The sequence below is a fragment of the Ascaphus truei genome, chromosome 4 (genome assembly GCF_040206685.1).
Source record: "Ascaphus truei isolate aAscTru1 chromosome 4, aAscTru1.hap1, whole genome shotgun sequence".
NCBI lineage: Eukaryota > Metazoa > Chordata > Amphibia > Anura > Ascaphidae > Ascaphus > Ascaphus truei.
Window position 1 is genome coordinate 387,909,186 of NC_134486.1, and position 19,678 is coordinate 387,928,863.

A 19,678-nucleotide genomic window follows, 5' to 3' on the forward strand; every position below is an offset into this window, starting at 1 on the left:
GATTATAAACTACCACCAAATGCCCATGTGAGTGACATAGAAGTTAAAGGACAGATACACTTTGTTACCAGTCAGTAAGTATGAGAGTGTCTGCTACAGTAAATAGGGTAGCCCAGAACCCTGGGTATCTAGAAACAACAAAACAAAGAACAGCGCACAACGCTCATCGTGAAAAATGTAATCCTGAACTGGAACTAGATTCCATATTCCTCTGTCTCCCTTTACAGCCTATGGGATTCATTTATCCCTAGTTCAGTTGCCTGTTATTTCCATTGTTCCAGCAGCTTGCTGTATGTGAAAAGGCAACATTTTGCTACACATGTTGTTTACTTAGACATATTCAGTGAGTTGCTATAGCAACCTCAGCCTTTCCCTTAGAATGGGCTAGTCTGCTTTCTCCCCCTCTGCCTTGCCTACAGATGGTCTGTCCCCAGGCTATCTTGTTACCCAGAATACACTCGCACTTCCTTTTCCACCTTCAACACTGGCTGAGTGAGTACCTTCTGTAATTTGCTCTACTGGCAGGGCCTCATCCTTTTCACCTGCCCTTACTACAAATCACCCACAGAGAGACATTATTCCAACACAAACATCTCTTCCACAAGTGCCTGTCTTTATTGCTGCTTTCCCTAAATAAAGTGAAGAAAATATACAGGACATGTTCTGTTTTGGAAAGAGGGCTGAGTTGAAGCTAGCTGGTTTCATTCATACCTCCAGGCATGACCCTGGATCCAGAATAGTGAAAAGGAAGATCATGTGTCTTGGAGATATACATACAGGAGCTGCTACTCTAGACTTCATGCTATCACAGAGCAGTGTCTGAACACAGCCTGCAGCAGCCTTACAAACAGCAAGCAGCTTACACTGCTCACAGCCTGCAGCTCACACAAAGGCAGCAGCACTGCAGTCAGATTGCAATACACACAGAACTTTGATTGCTCTTTTCTGTCTTTGAGCCCACTCTCTGCACAGCTCCATAGTGAAGAGCTACCATCTCACCTACCCCTGCGCACGTCCCCACGGCTAGCGCCACCAAGGGCCACGCCACCGGACACCTGCCAGGACACGGGTCGGAGCCACCGGACACCTGTGAGTACAGCTACCCCTACGCTGAACGCTGCAGGACACCGCTCGGCATCATCTGAGACAGTCGCCCATCACTGACGCAGGTAAAAGACCGCACGCCACACGCACTGTCTAAGGCCTTCACACACCTACACACACCTACAGAGCCTCACCAGATACCACGCAGGAGAGTGACCACTCAGACACAGAGACCGCTGCACAACTGCAACAGGCGCAGGCAGACGCAAGGCCTAAACGGACAGTCACACTGACACAAAAGGCCCGCGAGAAATATGAGACTGACATTGAAGCGCACCGCGCTAAATTAGAGTTGGCCTGGGAAACAACCACACTGGGAATACGCAATGTTACTAGCGTTGGCAACTATGCGCAACAGCTCGAGCAGGCAATAACGCAATTAAGGACTGATCACTCGCGTTATCAAGAGCTGTCAGAGGCATACATTACTTACCTGACCAGGGCCAATACCAGCGAAAGCCTACAAGAAAGAGACTTACAGAGTAACATTGACCTAACGCGTGACAGCCGCGTGTGATCCACTATCACGGAGGCCGAGAGTAGGAGAAAAGACCTTTTGCTGGAAACAGCATCACAGCGCTCCAGCGCATCCAGGCACTCATCAAGGTTATCAAGATCAGCACAATCTCACGTGTCTAGCGCAAGCGCAAACGCCACCAAGGCGCGAGCCACCGCAGGGGCCGCATGTGCCAGGGCCGCATACGCTCAGAAAGAGGCAGCCATGAAACTAGAAAGGGCCCGCTTAGAAGAAGAGAAGCAGGCAGCCACTGCCACCACTGCACGGAAAAAGACAGAGGTGGATGTTAACCTAGAGGCCCTAAATCAAGAAAGGGAAGCTGCTGCCGCCATAGCCCAAGCCGAAGTCTTAGAAGCAGCCGCGCAACAGGATGGCGGGGAGCAACCGTACAGACGGATAGCATCAGAGGATCCAGCCCAACGCACTGAAGACTACATAAGGAGTCTCTTTAGTGTAAACACCAGCGCACCATCTCAACACGGAGGGAGTGACTTCACAGACACCGAAGACTTGCTAGGTCCACGAGTAGAAGACGTTGCTCCTTCAATGGTACATGCTGCCTGGGATAGCCACAGCTGCAACAGTGATCCACATGCCAGCACGCACACGGATGCACCACAACAGGCTCGCAATCCAGGTACACCCACACTGGAGAACACAGCCCCTCACACTGACCAGCAGTCATCATGCGTCCACGCCAAAGAAGAGGCGACCGCACGGACCCTCCCAGCAACTATCTCAGAACGTGACCAACACGCTGATGCCTCAGGCCTGACAGACATAGCCAAGAACATGATCCGGCGTGACCTGGTGCAAACAGGACTCACCAACTTTGATGACCGTCCTGAGAACTACCGGAAGTGGAAGTCCACGTTCAAGGACGCAATCAACAGCCTGGGCTTCTCAGCAAGGGAAGAGCTCAACCTGCTATCCAAATGGCTGGGAAACGAATCCAGGGAGCACGCGAAGAGACTTCGGACGGCAAACGCGAACCATCCCCAAGTAGGTCTTGACCTAGTGAAAGGCTAGAAGAGTGCTACGGTAGCCCCGAAGCAGTCGAGGATTCGCTCTTCAAAAGAATTGACAGCTTTCCCAAGATCACGGCTAGAGACTACTCGAAGTTACGAGAGTTCGGGGACCTGCTGCAAGAGCTGGAGTTTGCCAGAAAAGACTCAGCTCATGGAGTGAGACCCATCTTGGAGAAGCTACCCTTCAACCTACAGGAAAGGTGGATTTCACAAGGCTCCAAATACAAAAGGGAGAAGCAAGTCGCCTACCCCCCATTTTTAGTTTTCTTAAGCTTCATTCGCGAAGCAGCAAGGACGAGAAACGACCCAAGCTTCATCTTAGGTGCGCAGACCACATCCAATGCCAGCCACCCAAGGAATGAAAGGTCAACAGCGAGATACAAGGATGCCAGAACACCCATCTTGGTCCACAGGACGGAAGCGTGTCCCCTACGACCCACGCGAGTCCCGACCAGGCGGCCGTCAGGGACAAGAAACCAAGGGACCTTAACAAAAAATGTCCTATTCACAAAAGGCCGCATCCGCTTAGCAAGTGTATCGGATTCAGAATGAAGCCCATAGAGGAGCGAAAGAACTTACTCAGGGAATGGGGAGCTTGTTTCAAATGTTGTGCTTCCACAGCTCATTTATTCAAGGACTGCAAAGAAGCTATGAAATGCACAGAGTGCAATAGCAACAGGCACATAGCCGCTTTACACCCAGAGACTATGAAGCCCAAATCAAGCAAGACCCCTAACCCTTCGACAAAGCAGGGCGGGGAGGAAGAAGAGAGAGATACACCCCCCACGACGTCAGTATCGTCCAAATGCACAGAGGTGTGTGGAGAAAGAAGCGACGGTAGATCTTGCTCTAAAAAATGTCTTGTAGCAGTGCACCCAGAGGGACAAGCCGAAAGGGCCAAAAGGATGTATGCTATCATCGACGACCAGAGCAACCGGTCGTTGGTCAGGTCAGAATTCTTCGACATGTTCAACATACAAGACAGCGCCTCTCCTTACACTCTCAGAATGTGCGCAGGGCGAATGGAAACTACAGGGAGAAGTGTGAATGGCTACACCATATGCTCAATAGACGGCAAAGTGAAAATGCCCCTTCCCACAATCATCGAGTGCAATCACATTGCGGAAGATAGGAGTGAAATCCCCACACCAGACGTGGTGCGACACCACCCCCATCTCAGAGCGATTGCTGATCGTATCCCACCACTGGACGAAGGCATCCAGATCATGCTGCTACTTGGCAGGGACGTCATGAGAGCACACAAGATCCGCGAACAGCGAAACGGGGACCACAACGCCCCAAGCGCTAAAAGGCTCGACCCTGGATGGGTGGTAGTGGGAGAAGTATGCATAGGCAGGATACACGGACCCGACAGCGTAGACACCCTACACAGGCGGCACAATTTATTCGAGTGCGGCTCATTCCGCAAGCCGGGAAATGTCCCGGCTTGCGAGCCGCACTCCCTCAGCGTGCCGCGCATCACCGATGCACGGTCACGCATCATCGGGTGCCTGTGCCGCCTGTACGCGTGCCCAGGGCTCCCCGAGGGAGCCCTGGTGTCGCGTTGATGTACTGACGGCGGCGGGACGTTCCAGGGGACCCGGCGGACCCGGTAAGGAGAGGGGGAAGCCCCGATCGGCGGGCCTCACCTCCGAGGCTTCGGCGCGCGCCCGGCACCCTCCGGCGCGCGCCAGGTTACTGCTGCGGCCGAGAACGGGCAAATGCTCGAATAAACTCGGCCGCAGCAGTACGAACAAACGTGTTGGAGAACGGTCGCGCATCCCACTTCAAACCCTATCCCAACCACTTCCAGGTCCATGAGAAGATCGAGACCAAAAAGACATATGGAGACATGCTTGTGATAAACAAATACACTGATGACCTAGGGTGTACAGCGTTCCAGACAACAAAGGACGATGACAAACAGGCGCCATCAATGGAAGATAAAGAATTTTTGAGGTTAATCGATAAGGAGCTCTTCAAGGACGAATAAGGCAGTTGGGTGGCCCCACTACCATTCCGCTCACCAAGAAGACGCCTCCCAAACAACAAAGACCACGCCATGTCTAGGCTCACTTTGCTTCGCCGTAACCTACAAAGGAAACCGGAGACCAAAAAACACTTTGTGGCCTTCATGCAGAAGATCTTCCGCAGTGGTCATGCAGAATCGGCACCCCCACTGAGAAAAGGCGAAGAATGCTGGTATCTCCCGTCATTTGGCGTCTACCACCCCCAGAAATCTGGCCAAATTCGTGTGGTATTCGATTCCAGTGCTCAGCACCAGGGAGCCTCCCTAAACGATGTTCTTCTCACTGGGCCGGACCTGACGAACAGTCTTCTGGGAGTGTTGATTCGCTTCCGCAAGGAGCCAATTGCCATAACAGCAGACATTCAAAAGATGTTCCACTGCTTCCTTTTAGGAGAAGACAACCGAAACTACCTAAGATTCCTGTGGTACCAAAATGATGACATAGAAGACAAAATCATAGAGTACCGCATGAAAGTACACGTCTTCGGTAATAGCCCATCAACTGCGGTGGCTGCCTACAGCCTCAGAAGGACGGCTCAAGCCGGAGAAGCAGAGTTCGGGAAAGATGCGAGGAACTTCGTCGAAAGAGACTTCTATGTGGATGACAGATTGAAATCAGTTCCCACCGAAGAAGAAGCCATAGACCTACTCAAAAGGACACAAAAGATGTTAGCAAACGCCAACCTAAGATTGCACAAAATAGCTTCCAATAGTGCCATAGTGATGAAGGCGTTCCACGCGGATGATCACGCAAACGATCTCAATAATTTGGATCTGGGGACCAACACGCCTCCCATACAGCGTAGCCTGAGGATAAGCTGGAATCTTAAAACAGATACATTTACGTTCCAGGTAGCCATCGAGGAAAAACCCTACACACGACGTGGAGTCCTGTCCACCGTTAACAGTCTTTATGATCCGCAAGGATTCGTAGTTCCCGTCACTATACAAGGGAAGTCTCTTCTCAGAGAAATGTCCTTCGAGAAGCAGGACTGGGACACCCCACTACCTCCAGAAAAACGGAAAGAGTGGGAAACGTGGAAGTATTCCTTGAAGACCCTCGAGCAACTTCAGATCCCACGCCCCTACTCGCCCATATCTCTCACCGCTGCACACAGCAAAGAGCTTTGCGTATTCTCAGATGCCTCCACAAAGGCCATAGCAGCGGTGGCCTACCTAAAAACCACGGACATGGGTGGAGCATGGAAATGCATGATCGGGGTGGTCCGGCGTATCTTGAACTCTATGATGCTGAAAAACGATTTGACTCGACTGACCCACGAAGTGTTAACCACATTTATGGCCGAAATATCAGCGATAATTAATGCTAGGCCTTTGATTCCAGTGTCAACAGATCCAGAATCGCCAAGTATTTTGACAGCAGCAATGCTTCTTGCCCAGAAAGTAGGGAACATCCCCACCCCAGTCGAAGACTTCAACTCTAAGGATATGTACAAATGACCGTGGAGACAGGTGCAGCGCTTGACCAACACATTTTGGGATCGCGAGAGATGCGAATATCTGGTGACACTCCAGGAACGCCATAAATGGCAAACGGGTAAACCCGATATTCAAGAAGGAGATGTGGTTCTGTTGAAAGACAAACAGGTTACAAGAAACGAATGGCCCATGGGACTTATTATCAAAACCATCCCAAGCGAAGATGAAAGGGTCCGCAAGGTAGAAGTTTGGGTGACCCAGCATGGGATTGTTAAAACCTTTTTAAGACCCATCACAGAGATTATCTTCCTAATGCCTAAATTGGACTATAACAAGGAAGAACTGACTACCAGTTCCGTGGACTCTGAGAGACATTGTGGTGCATCAAGCTAACCTAGAGCTATGCATCCTCCTCTTACCGAGATGGCCAAAGGACTTCAAGCTTGTGGTACCGGCCGGTATCACGCCGTTATGTGGACATGAACTTTGCATTGTTATGTTGTTGTATTGCACATATGTTCCACATATACCTAGAATATACTGGTATCTCCAGATACCATACGGGGAGTGTCCTGGAACTAGATTCCATATTCCTCTGTCTCCCTTTACAGCCTATGGGATTCATTTTTCCCTAGTTCAGTTGCCTGTTACTTCCCCTGTTCCAGCAGCTTGCTGCATGTGAAAGGGCAACATTTTGCGGCACATGTTGTTTACTTAGACATATTCAGTGAGTTGCTATAGCAACCTCAGCCTTTCCCTTAGAATGGGCTAGTCTGCTTTCTCCCCCTCTGCCTTGCCTACAGATGGTCTGTCCCCAGGCTATCTTGTTACCCAGAATACACTCGCACTTCCTTTTCCACCTTCAACACTGGCTGAGTGAGTACCTTCTGTAATTTGCTCTACTGACAGGGCCTCACCCTTTTCACCTGCCCTTACTACAAATCACCCACAGAGAGACATTATTCCAACACAAACATCTCTTCCACAAGTGCCTGTCTTTATTGCTGCTTTCCCTAAATAAAGTGAAGAAAATATACAGGACTTGTGTTTTGGAAAGAGGGCTGAGTTGAAGCTAGCTGGGTTCATTCATACCTCCAGACATGACCCTGGATCCAGAATAAATACACAATGTTTATAAAATAAAAGATTCAATGTTCTGCGTACATAAGATCAATATTAAACAGACACAGAATGCTACAATGTAGCTGTTACCGCTCGTGGACACTGGATTAGGACCGCACAGGAATGGAGTCGATGGGTGTCTTTATCCACATCATAGGTCCACTAACTTAGGGACCCCTGACTGTACCAGGGATACACATATCCCTATGCCCCCATTTACCTCTCTGGTCTGTGCTGAAGCAGGGAAACCTGGCAGTGAGTCATGTAACTGTTTCAAGGGAGGATTTTGACCGGAGTGATGTGTCTATATGTCCCCGGGAATCAAACCTGATTCCCAGATACATTTTTGGGGTGGCCAGCAACTCTGAACCCCGAATACCTAGACACAATCTGACAAAACTTTTACAACAAAACCCCCCTTGAAACTCATAGCCCCTCACTCTCCACTGGTTAGCACTCCTGGAAAGGTAAAACACACATACATTCTTTATTGTCATACAATCATATGCATTTCATGTACCACTAGGTTCAAGATCTGACACTCTAAAACCCCAAATATGGATCAGAGGTAACCAGCCGGGCATAATACCTTTATTGATAGCCTGGTTACCCCCTCACTGGGTTAACATTTGCTTGCACTTTGTGGAACATCAACCTCACCAATTGGAATGTTAATGGAACAAGAGGATAAATAACTTTGTATTTGCAGTTGCATTCAACCTGAACCCCTGCAGTGTACATCTGCATCTCCGCAATGGTGGACAGCCTTTGGCGCAGCCGAAGGGCAGCCAAAAGGTGTGCGCCATTTGCTGATGTTTGGTGATGTTAAAGTTTCTCCATTTCAATCTGAAACTCACAACCCTTTTATCCCCTTTACCTAATTTTTCAACTCTATCTGTCCATGAAATCTCTGTGAATTGCCTGTATAACCTCTGTTCTTTTAATGTAACCATGTTATAACGCTGTGCCCAGAACATACTTGAAAACAAGAGGTAACTCTCAATGTTTTACTTCCTGGTAAAACATTTTTATAAATAGAATCGCTTGCCAACTCTGACGGAGTTTTGACTTTTTCACGAATACAAAAGTGCAAATCTAACTTGCTTCGCGAACACATAAGAAAGCTTTGCACATCTCTAATAACAAATATCATTACCTGTATTGACGTTGTAATAGGACCTGCTTACTGGTCATGCCGTGATGTGGCTGCAGGCTTATAACGCTTTGGCCAAAGGGTTTAACTAAATGACCCTTACTCACGAGAATATTGAAGTATTTTACTATATATTGTGTCACATTGGATGTAGCATTGTTGATTTCTGTCTTTTGAAATATCATTACGTGTATTGATGTTGTAATAATGGGAAAGTATTCAGTCATCTACCGTAACTCTTTACCAAGCAAGTTAACGGCTGTTTCATAATATAAACTAATTACATTGTGTGGCAAGCTTTCCAAAGGTGTTGAACTGTAAGGCCTCCCGAAACACAATAACCAAATCACACAACATAAATGAAATACTGTTTTTGTCAGGAGCTAGAGAAAGAACCAGGTCAAACGGAGGGCCGAACGCACTTCCAAAATCTGAATCAAAACGGACTTATAAAGCAACTTTTATTTTCGTCATGTTAAAGAGGCATTGCAAAAAAAAAAGTGTTCTTTCTATATAGGGTGACCATGTTTATCCCAGCAAAAAAACAGCGCATGCGCAAATGGCAAGCACCAATTGCGCTTTTGTGAAGAGTGCTTGCCGGCCACGCATGCGCGATCAGCGGTTGCTGATCTCATGTGCCTTGTCGGCCTGGATAGAAAACCTGGACAGTAGCCCAAAAAGTCAGGACAGAGGCCTAAAAAACAGGCTAAACCAGAACATCTGGTCTCCCTATTTCTATATCAACAGTTCTCCAAAAGGAAAAATTCTTCATCATTTCCATAATGGAGTATAAAGTGGTTTGATCATTGCGATCTTTTTTTGACAGGTGAATGGATATTTATTACAGTAAAACAAAAAGGCGCTAGAAGCAAGTCTTTACATTTTAGGAAGAGCAATTTGCTTGTGTACCGGTCAGTTCCTATGAGTAATTGCCTTCACTGCATATCATCATACGGGTGCTTTTTAAAAAATATATATATATATTTTATTGAATTTTTGTAATCCTGGCCCAGTGCAGTTATTCATATAATATAAATAATATTGAAAAACAAGGTTAAAGGTCCCGTTGTGGTAGAATTGTGTCTACATTTTTACCACCAGGCAAAAGCAGCCTCTTTTTCCATCAACACGATACATGAAGAGTTAGCGCAGCCAGCTGTACAGTATATACTGTAATAAAAAACACTGTGACCATCCGATCCGGATTACCAATGACAGGCTTAGTCACTTGGTGATGAATAGAAGTTATTCTGGAGATAGCTACTGAACTCTGGAATGAGGACTGCAAAGCCAGGACTTGCTTAATCTTTTCCTGGAAGTAATGAAGAGGTAGTCACTCTATAAATAGAACTGTTATTAATAACTCTGCCTGAAATTTTTTTTTTTATCTATGGCACTAATGTTAAAAACATTGCTACATTTGGTATTTTTGCAGCCAAGAGTCTTAGATGAATAGCTTTGATGCACATGTATAGTCTCAGTGAATACAGAATAATACCATGAAAATGGTTTTTGGACAGATCCTTGTCAAATAACTCATTGCTCATGTTCAACATGCTGCTAAGCCTCTTCCCAGTGCTGGAGAAGACATCAGCTCCATTTAGGTGAATGGTTTACAATTCTACAGCACAAAGAGCTGGCTTCCCAGTAGGTTCAATATGGGCCTTGGAGTGAGTTGACTTTTCTGGAGAGCACTCGCCGAAGGTCATTTATCCAAGTCTATTAGCTGCAAAGCGGGGCCAGAACACCGCAACAGATATACTAAGGTAAAACATTCCCGTTAAATATGGTGTCCATATTTTTACATGTACAAGAGAAAAAGGGGAACCTAGTGTGTGAGCACTCAATCACGACATAATGTATAATGATAATATTAAAATTATTTTATTGTTACCAATGAATATAAAATATAGGGGTTTAAAATCAAAACACAAATCAAACAGCACTTGACTATAATCAAGGTAACATAGCTGTAAAAGCTTTGTAGATTAGACATATTTTTACCAAGACAAATGTCGCGCATGGAGCACCAACGCAACCAAAACCTGGGATATTTGCAAAAATGTCAGGACACCGGGACAAAGTACAAAAAATTGGGACTGTCCCGGCTAAACCGGGATATCTGGTCACCCAACCATTGAAGCAAGTTGGTTTTTTTCTTTCTTCTTTCATAAATGTGATGCAGATTTTGCATGAGTGTTGTAGATGGGAGACTGTGATTTTGGGAGCAAATTTTTTTTTTATGGCGCTTCAACAGTTAATATGTGAGTCAAATACTCAGTGAAATCTAACCATCCAGTTGAGTATCTTTTGAAGGTCAGCTCTGCAGTTAGGATATCCTCAATGTTTACTGCGGTGCCATTATATATGAGATTGGAGAAAAGAAAAAAAGAGAACGTGCCACAATAGTGCATTACCTGGATTCATCAGTACTTGTCATTGCTAATTGCAGATTTGGAGGTGAATTGCCCTCAGAAAAGACCAAGTATGATCATAATATTGTTTAATGAAATCTCTGCATAAAAAATCCATATGGAACAGGTACATGTGACCCTACAAATAATAAAACCAAATCAATTCTTGTTGACTCAATGTTCTTCTTCTGTCAATGTGTACAATTGGAATTCTATTTACTAGAAGTAGCTGGGACATGCGCCTAGCACATGGAAGTCTCGGTTGTGTGCTGGATCCCTGGCTGGTCTGTAAGTGGTGTGGAGGTCGCTCTGACTCAGCTGCTCGGCTCTGTTCTGCCTCTCCGGTTGCGTACGCCGGTCGTCGCCTTGGAATGACGGTGTTATCAGCTGTGGGATCCCCGAGAGTGTTCCATGTTTAACCCTACGCTTTTCAAGACACGAATGTCTCTTCCTCAGGGCTGCTGGGAATCTGGGATAAAGAAACCTCTCAGTGTTTTCTAGCAACAATGCAGGGCTCTTTAGCATTGCTCAATGCAATTCAGCCTAATGCATCTGAAATTTGAATTACTATTATTATCACTTATAAGGCGCCAACATACAATACAATGTGGGGGTGGGGACAAGAATAAAACATAAAATATATATAATGTAAAGCAGCAGTCTGCGCTGATCGTCATAGTTAGCATTGTATTTGTTTACTGATGGTTTGTTTCCAGACATATAAGCATTTGAGATATTATATATCCAGGAGGTTAAAATTGAGCTCTCCACAGAGCCCTGTGCTGGAATACATTTACCACGGTAACCATAGATGCTAGAGCAGTGTTTTTTATAACCTTTTTGTGGTTAAGGAAACCCATAATTATATTGTGAAATTCTGCATAACCCCAACCCTCTTTAATAGCGCGTCTGAGATCAGATGCATTGTAAGGAACGGGTTATAAATTGAGTTTAACACAGTTGAGAGCAGGTGGGTCTTAACCCCTCTGCTACCAAGTGTGTTCACCAGCGCTCTTACCTAACAACTTCCATATACATACATTGATATATAAGAAAGAAGAGAGTAAAGGGATTTACACAGTAAAATCAAAGCAATTATTTAAAAACAATTAATAAAATTATAATACTTAATCTATATGAAATTTCAGCTTGTTGTGTTTCCCAAATATAGAGTCCGATCTTGATCTCAAATGGGTATGCAGCCTCTTTGCATCTGGAACCAACCTCGGGACCAGGAGAAACTAGAGACGGGATGACAAAAAAGAAAAAAGCGCAAGGCCCATAGAGTAGTATAGTTGAGTTTATAGTCATTAAAAAGCGGTTATAAACACTCACAGAAAAAAAGGTTGGTACAAGCAATTCGGTACTAATAGTGACCGCAGGAACAGGGGTACTTTTACTCGTCTGCTCGTTTGGGTTCGCTGATGTTCCGCCCGCCTCCTCTTTCCGATCGATGCTTCCTCCACTTCCGAGTCAGCTGACGCGGAAGTGGAGGAAGCATCATTCGGAAAGAGGAGGCGGGCGGAACATCAGCGAACCCAAACGAGCAGACGAGTAAAAGTACCCCTGTTCCTGCGGTCACTATTAGTACCGAAGTGCTTGTACCAACCTTTTTTTCTGTGAGTGTTTATAACCGCTTTTTAATGACTATAAACTCAACTGTACTACTCTATGGGCCTTGCGCTTTTTTCTGCATTGTAAGGAACCCCAACCCTCTCTAACAGCGCGTCTGAGATCAGATGCATTGTAAGGAACCCCAACCCTCTCTAATAGCGCCTCTGAGATCAGATGCATTGTAAGGAACCCCAACCCTCTCTAATAGCGTGTGTAAAATCATATGCTTCTTGGGAGATTGCTGCTTTAAAATATAATGAAACAGTAGGTAATGATGTCCCTGCTCTGGGAAGCTTACAATCTAAAAGGCATCAGTGGTGTGAAAAGCAATCAATGGCATATATAACCCTTTACAGTCAGAGTGGCTAGGAAAACTTTTGCTGATTAACTTTCTTATGTATACTGGTAAATGCATTTTTTTTTAGCTGGGCTCTAAATCTCAGTTGACGTGTGGCTAGGGAATAACCTACAGACATTGGTCATTTCTTGCTGAGAAAGGTCACAAATTCAATTCACTGCTCGCATCAGAACATATATTTGACAATGCAAAAAAATTTTAAATCAGGTAGTACAAATCACCGGTTAATAAATATCCAGAAGAAGGAAAAAAAAGTTGCACAATTCAAGTGTACAGCAATTACAAATACCCCTTGTGAGCACGTTCACATGCCTGAGACTGACAGGTCTGCAACCCTGCCTTTCCCCATTCTCTCCTAGCATACAGTGCTTCCACTGCAGCCAGGGATTCTGGGAAATGACATGCACAATTCAAGTGAAACTTACAGGAACACAGGAAATAATTCCTTTTATGATATGTCCTCTCAAGCATTTTCATGGTCATTTTTGGGGGAGAGAGCGAGAGAAAAAGGCAAAGGAGACACTCCAGAACCGGAAATCAAGCCTTTCTCAAAACCACCACAGGAAACAGTGAGGCAACTTCTTTAAATCCTTCTCCTGTGTGTAAACGGCATGCACATCATGCAACAGAAGGGATAATGCAAAAAACGCAGTATAAGAAAACACAAAAACATGAAATAAACATCAGGGTCGCCTCGTATGGGCAGCACTAGAAAAAATATATACATGAAGTCCTCGTTTTCCCACGTTTCGCTTTCTGTAGGCACATAATGCAGTCAAAAAACTAATTATCCGCCACGGTTTTCGCGTATCCGACGGAAACCGCCGCCCGTTAACATGGGTCCCGCTTTCCGACTATCTTGTCTCCGACGCGGGTTTTCGGGCCGCATTGTGTCGGAAAAGCGAGGACTACCTGTATGTAGCAACATAAAATATTCAAAAGCTCTACAACTGAGCAATAAATAATTGTGCCAAGAGAGTCTGTAAACAAGGGACTACATATGTGGTTGGACAGCTGTGGGGCCAAACACATGTATAGGTAGCAAGAAACAAATAAGTAATGTGGCCATAATTAAGATGGCTGCTTGGTCAATAGTGAGGGTCTATGTAGAGGCATACATGCGGGGACCAGAGGTGTCACCAGATGTGCAGAGATCAGGATGCTGCTACCAGACATGGGGTCCAGAGGTCAGAGACCAAAGTGCTGTAGGAGTTACATCAGTGGCAACACTGGGCATTGCTTGGTTTAGAAATCAGTGGCACCATGGGGCATTGCTTGGTTTAGAAATCAGTGGCACCATGGGGCATTGCTTGGTTTAGAAATCAGTGGCACCGCTGGGCATTGCTTGGTTTAGAAATCAGTGGTACAGTGGGGCATTGCTTGGTGTAGATATCAGTGGCACAGTGGGGCATTGCTTGGTATAGAAATCAGTGGTACTGTCGGGTGTCCCGTGTCCGTGCAAAAGCTTCAGAAATATATTGGTATGAGCTGTTCCATTCTCCGTGCTAGTGCATGTAGCTCCTCCCCCATGTTAAGGCTGCGTCCAGGGTGGCACTGAGCTGGTGCGGGCGGTCACGCTGGCTGCGATGAGACACATTGCAACAATGTGTGTGGCCTGCGTGATTGCCCCCCCTGCGCGTGCCCGTGAGCTGTCCTCGGTGCTCCGATTCAAGAGTTTCAAAAATTTGAATCTGTAGCTCCGATTTCAGATCACATGACCAAATTTAACCAATCAGAGGACAGCAAGGCAAAACCAATGCAATACAAGCATTGGGAGCTTGCATTGGTTGCTGTCCTCTGACAGGGAGGGGGGGACACACGAAGGGGGGGGACACACGAAATGGGGGGACACACGAAATGGGGGGACACACGAAATGGGGGGACACACAAAACGGGGGGACACAAAACGGGGGGACACAAAACGGGGGGACACAAAACGGGGGGACACACAAAACGGGGGGACACACAAAACGGGGGGACACAAAACGGGCGGGAGGGGACACGAAACGGGGGGACACACGAAACGGGGGACACATGAAACGGGGGGGACACGAAACGGGGGGGCACGAAACAGGGGGAAACACACGAAACAGGGGGGAACACAAAACGGGGGGGAACACACAAAACGGGGGGGGGGGACAACGAAACGGTGGGGACACACAAACCGGGGGGGACACGAAACAGAAAACGGAGAGATGTGAACAGGGGGGGGGGGGGGTAAAACTGAGTGGTGGTGTGGTGGGGTAAAACGGAGTGGTGGTGTGGTGGGGTAAAACTGAGTGGTGGTGTGGTGGGGGGGGGGTAAAACGGAGTGGTGGGGGGTAAAACGGAGTGGTGGTGTGGTGTGGTGGGGGTAAAACGAAGTGGTGGTGGGGTAAAACGAAGCGGTGGTGGGGGGGGGCAAACGAAGTGGTGGTGGGGAAGGGGGCAAACAAAGTGGTGGTGGGGAAGAGGGCAAACAAAGTGGTGGGGATGGGGGCAAACGGAGTGGTGGGGGGCAAACTGAGTGGGGGGGGGGGTGGGGGAGAAAGGGGGGATGGGGAAGAGAGGGGGGATGGGGAAGAGAGGGGGGAGATGGGAGAGAGGAGGGAAGGGGGGGAGAGAGGAAGGAAGGGGGGGAGAGAGGAGGGAAGGGGGAGAGAAAGCAAGGGGGGAGAGAAAGCAACAGGGGAGAGAGAGGGGGGAGGGTCGGGGAGAGGGGGGAGGGAGAGAGAGCGGGGGGAGGGAAAAAGCACGGGGGAGAGAGAGAGCACAGGGGAGTGGGAGAGAGTGCGGGGGGAGGGGGAGATAGCGTGGGGGGAGAGAGCACAGGGGAGAGCGTGGGGGGAGAGAGCGAGCGCGGGGGGAGGGGGGAAGGAGAGAGCGAGCACGGGGGGAGGAAGAGAGCGAGCGCAGGGGGAGGGAGAGAGAGCGGGGGGGAGGGAAAAAGCATGGGGGGAGGGAGAGAGAGAGCGCGGGGGGAGAGAGAGCGAGCGCGGGGGGAGAGAGAGCGAGCGCGGGAGGGAGAGAGCGAGCGCGGGGGGAGGGGGAGAGAGCGCGGGGGGGAGAGAGAGAGCGAGCACGGGGGGAGGGAGAGAGCAAGCGCGGGGGGGAGGGAGAGAGCAAGCGCGGGGGGGAGGGAGGGAGAGAGCGAGCGCGGGAGGGAGGGAGAGAGCGAGCGCGGGGGGGAGGGAGAGAGCAAGCGCGGGGGGGAGGGAGGGAGGGAGCGAGCGCGGGAGGGAGGGAGCGAGCGCGGGGGGAGGGAGAGAGCGAGCGCGGGGGAGGAAGAGAGCAAGCGCAGGGGGAGGGAGAGAGCGAGCGCAGGGGGAGGGAGAGAGCGAGTGTAGGGGGGAGGGAGAGAGAGCACGGGGGGAGGGAGAGAGAGAGCGTGGGGGGAGGGAGAAAGAGCGCAGGGGTGAGGAAGAGAGAGAGCGCAGGGAGGGCAGGAGAGCAGGGGAGAGAGCAATGGGGGGAGAGAGTGAGGGGGGTGGGAGAGAGGGAAGTGGGTGGGAGAGAGGGAGGGGGGAGAGAGAGGGGAAGGAGGGGGGAGAGAGAGGGGGAGGAGGGGGGGGGGAGGGGAGCAGGGGAGAGAGGGGGCAGGGAGAAAATAGGGGGGGGGGAGAGCAGGGGAAGAGAAAGAGAGGGGAGGGGGAGAGAGGGGATATATATTTATATATATGGATATATAAATAGATATACAGATACATATAGATATATATATAGATATTATATATATATATAGAGAGAGAGAGAGAGAGATATAGATATATAGATATATATGTTACTGCAATAGATGCCCCCCCGCCTCCCACTGACACCCCCCCCCCGCGTCCCACTGACACCCCCCCCCCCGTCCCACTGACACACACCCCCGCTCACAAATTTCTTCTAGCAGGGCGCACTCATAGTGTAGTAGGGTTACAAATTTATATGGGACTGGAATTAAAATATGACGAAACGCGTAGGGCATATTATTTGGAGTACATTTATTGCTTACTATATATTGAACTGTTAGTACTACGTGCAAACGGAGTTGCACAGCCCTCTGCCATCTGGGCGGACTATTATTGCGACGCTCACTGCAGCCGGAAGGATACAGCTAACCCGGAAGCTCTCGATGGTGAGAGGAGCGTCTGAACGGCAGAAGGTGTGTGTATCCTGCTTCCGATACACGGAGTGCATACCGCTACCACCTGGCCCCCCTGCTCAGAGACGGGTTACTGCTCCACACCGGAGGCTAAGCTGGGTTCCTGCTGCGGTTGTTGGCGATTGAGATATTATCTCATACAGGCGATTTTTATTGATCCGTTTGTGAGTGCACAGTTCATATTTTAATTCCAGTCCCATATAAATTTGTAACCTTACTACACTATGAGTGCGCCTGTTTTTTGTTTGTTTTTCCTATATATATATATATATATATATATATAGCCATGCAGCCCCTGGCTACTTCATTTTCCTGCCCTAGTACTGTCAGTTATAGTAAGTGCTGGCAGTGCTAGGGTTAAGTATCTTGCACATGGGCCTGCATGTGAGATGGCTGACCAGAGAGACACGAAGTAGCCACGTGCAGGTGCAGGAGCCTGGCAGTCGCAGTCACATGTAAGGGGGGTGGGCTGACTAGGCCCGTGATGTCAGCTGGGCCTGCCCAGATATTGGGGGAGGGATTAACCCCTCCCCAGGTATAAAGGGTGAGGGCCCCCTCCCTAGTGGGTGCTGTTCTGTTCTCTTCTCTGGGGGAAGATAGTTCAGAGTGAGTGCTGTTCTGCCTTACCCCTTAGGGCAGTGATTCCCAACCTTTTTTGTTTGGAGGAACCCTTGAAGTATTTTGAAAAATCTCAGGGAACCCCTATCTGGCTGACACATATTAGGTTAGATGGGGGTAAATCACAAAATTTCACACCTCGGGACCCCCCTATTTCCCACCCTCTACCCATGTATTTCTCTCCCCTCCATCTCACTTACTCTCCCCTCCTCCCGCCTTGCATGTATTTATCCCCTGCCTGTCACTCTTACTCCATCTTTTCCTCAGTCACTCCCTCACCCTCTTCTCTCACTTGCCCCTACCTTCTATCAATTACCTCACTCTCACTCAATTCCCCCTATAAAATACATCCCAAAAAAACCCACCCCCCTAAATACATATAACCCCACCCCACAATACATAATAAAAATACCCTGCCCCCGCCAAACATATTAAACTTGTAAAGTGAGAAGGGCCGAACTGCTCCAAGGAAAACAGATTTGGGTCGCACGGATAAGATCATCTCCCCCAGCACCCCTCATCATCATCCTCCTAATATACCCACCCCCTGCATCTCACATCACCCACCCCCCCTGCATCTCACCACCCACCCCCCAGGGGAGCACTGAGTCAGTCAGAGGGGGGCAAATAGTGAGAGTTAGAGGGAGGCACAGAGTAAGAGAGTCAGAGGGGGGCACAGAGTGAGAGAGTCAGAGGGGGGAACAGAGTGAGAGTCAGAGGGGGGCACTGAGTCAGAGAAAACAAACACACACACACACACAACAGGACAGTAACAGAAACCAAAACACTCATACAAAACAAAACAAATACACACAAGACATACACACAGCCTCACCTCTTGTCTCCTGTCCATGCTGCTTCCTCCTCTGCTTGGCCACACCCCGCAGGCTCGTCACAGCTCCTCCTGAGTGGCTGCTGCTGGGTAATGCAGCCAATCAGGATAGAGGAAACTACCCAGCCCCCTAACAGTCCTGCTCTGGGAAATCGGGGAAATCCACAGATTTCTGATGCTGAACACTTCTGATGCTCTCACGGAGCCCCAGGGTTCCGCGGAACCCCAGTTGGGAGACACTGCCTTTTGGAGGTGAGGTGTGTCTGAGTGCAGAGAGAGGCCAGGGCTCTGGCTGATCTGTTTTTCCCCGTAGGAGAGAGGGAAGGATACCCCTGGGCCAGAATGCCTTATGGGGAGGACTATGGTTTGGTCCCTGCTGGCTACTGCAGCCCTTGCTATGGCGAACACTGCAGGGACAAGAGCTGCGAGGGGTGGCCGCCGCGCTGCGCCTTAGTTATTCCAGAAGAGTAGAAAATTGAGTTCACTACTAGCGACGGAGCGCTACCCACGCCCCCGGCGGTTCAGCCAATGAGGGCGAACCTGCCGGGTGATGTCATGGCGTGCCCCCGTCATTCCCCAGTCACGCCCCCCACTGCAGACTGGGGAACTCTGCTGCACGCGCCGCCAGCCTGGCAGACGTGCGTGCAGCGCAGACAGCGGAGCTGTAGCCTATGTATGCTGTAAGGATGTATCAGTGCTGTGAGACCCTAAATAAAAGACAAGTTACATTGTTACTGGTACTCCAGAGTGCTTCTTGCTAGAGGAAAGTTCCTGTAGGGATGAATCTCTGCCCCTGGCAGAGCCCTGCGGGATGGAGGCGCTGCACCAACCTGAGGAAAAAACCCCTGCACCCCAAGCTCCCTACTACATCTTTGGAGGCCCAGGACTGCTGTGAGCTGACAGGACAGCACCAAAACACCCATAACACACAATTCTCCCTTAGGGGGGGGGGGAGAAGGGTGTTACATTTGGAGGCACTGCTGAGATTCTGACTTGGGGTGCAGATCCACATTACATCTGAACTGTTACTATTACCTTTGGAGTGCCAGTAACTGGGGACTATTGCAGTACTGGGATGTGACCTGATAGTCCTGGTATCAGCCGATTATATGTGGATTGCCAGGGAGGAGTCTTGAAAAGATAGAACCCCAGTGTAACAGGGACTTATCTCTGTTAAAGCAATTTGCCTCTTATCCAGCAGAAACAGAGACCTCCATTCCTCCGGCGTTGTTTTTCAGAAGAAGAGATTTGGTGACTTCCTATCTGCATAGGTTCTGGAACATCAAGAGCTGAGGAAACGATAGGAGAAAGACTGCGCACAGG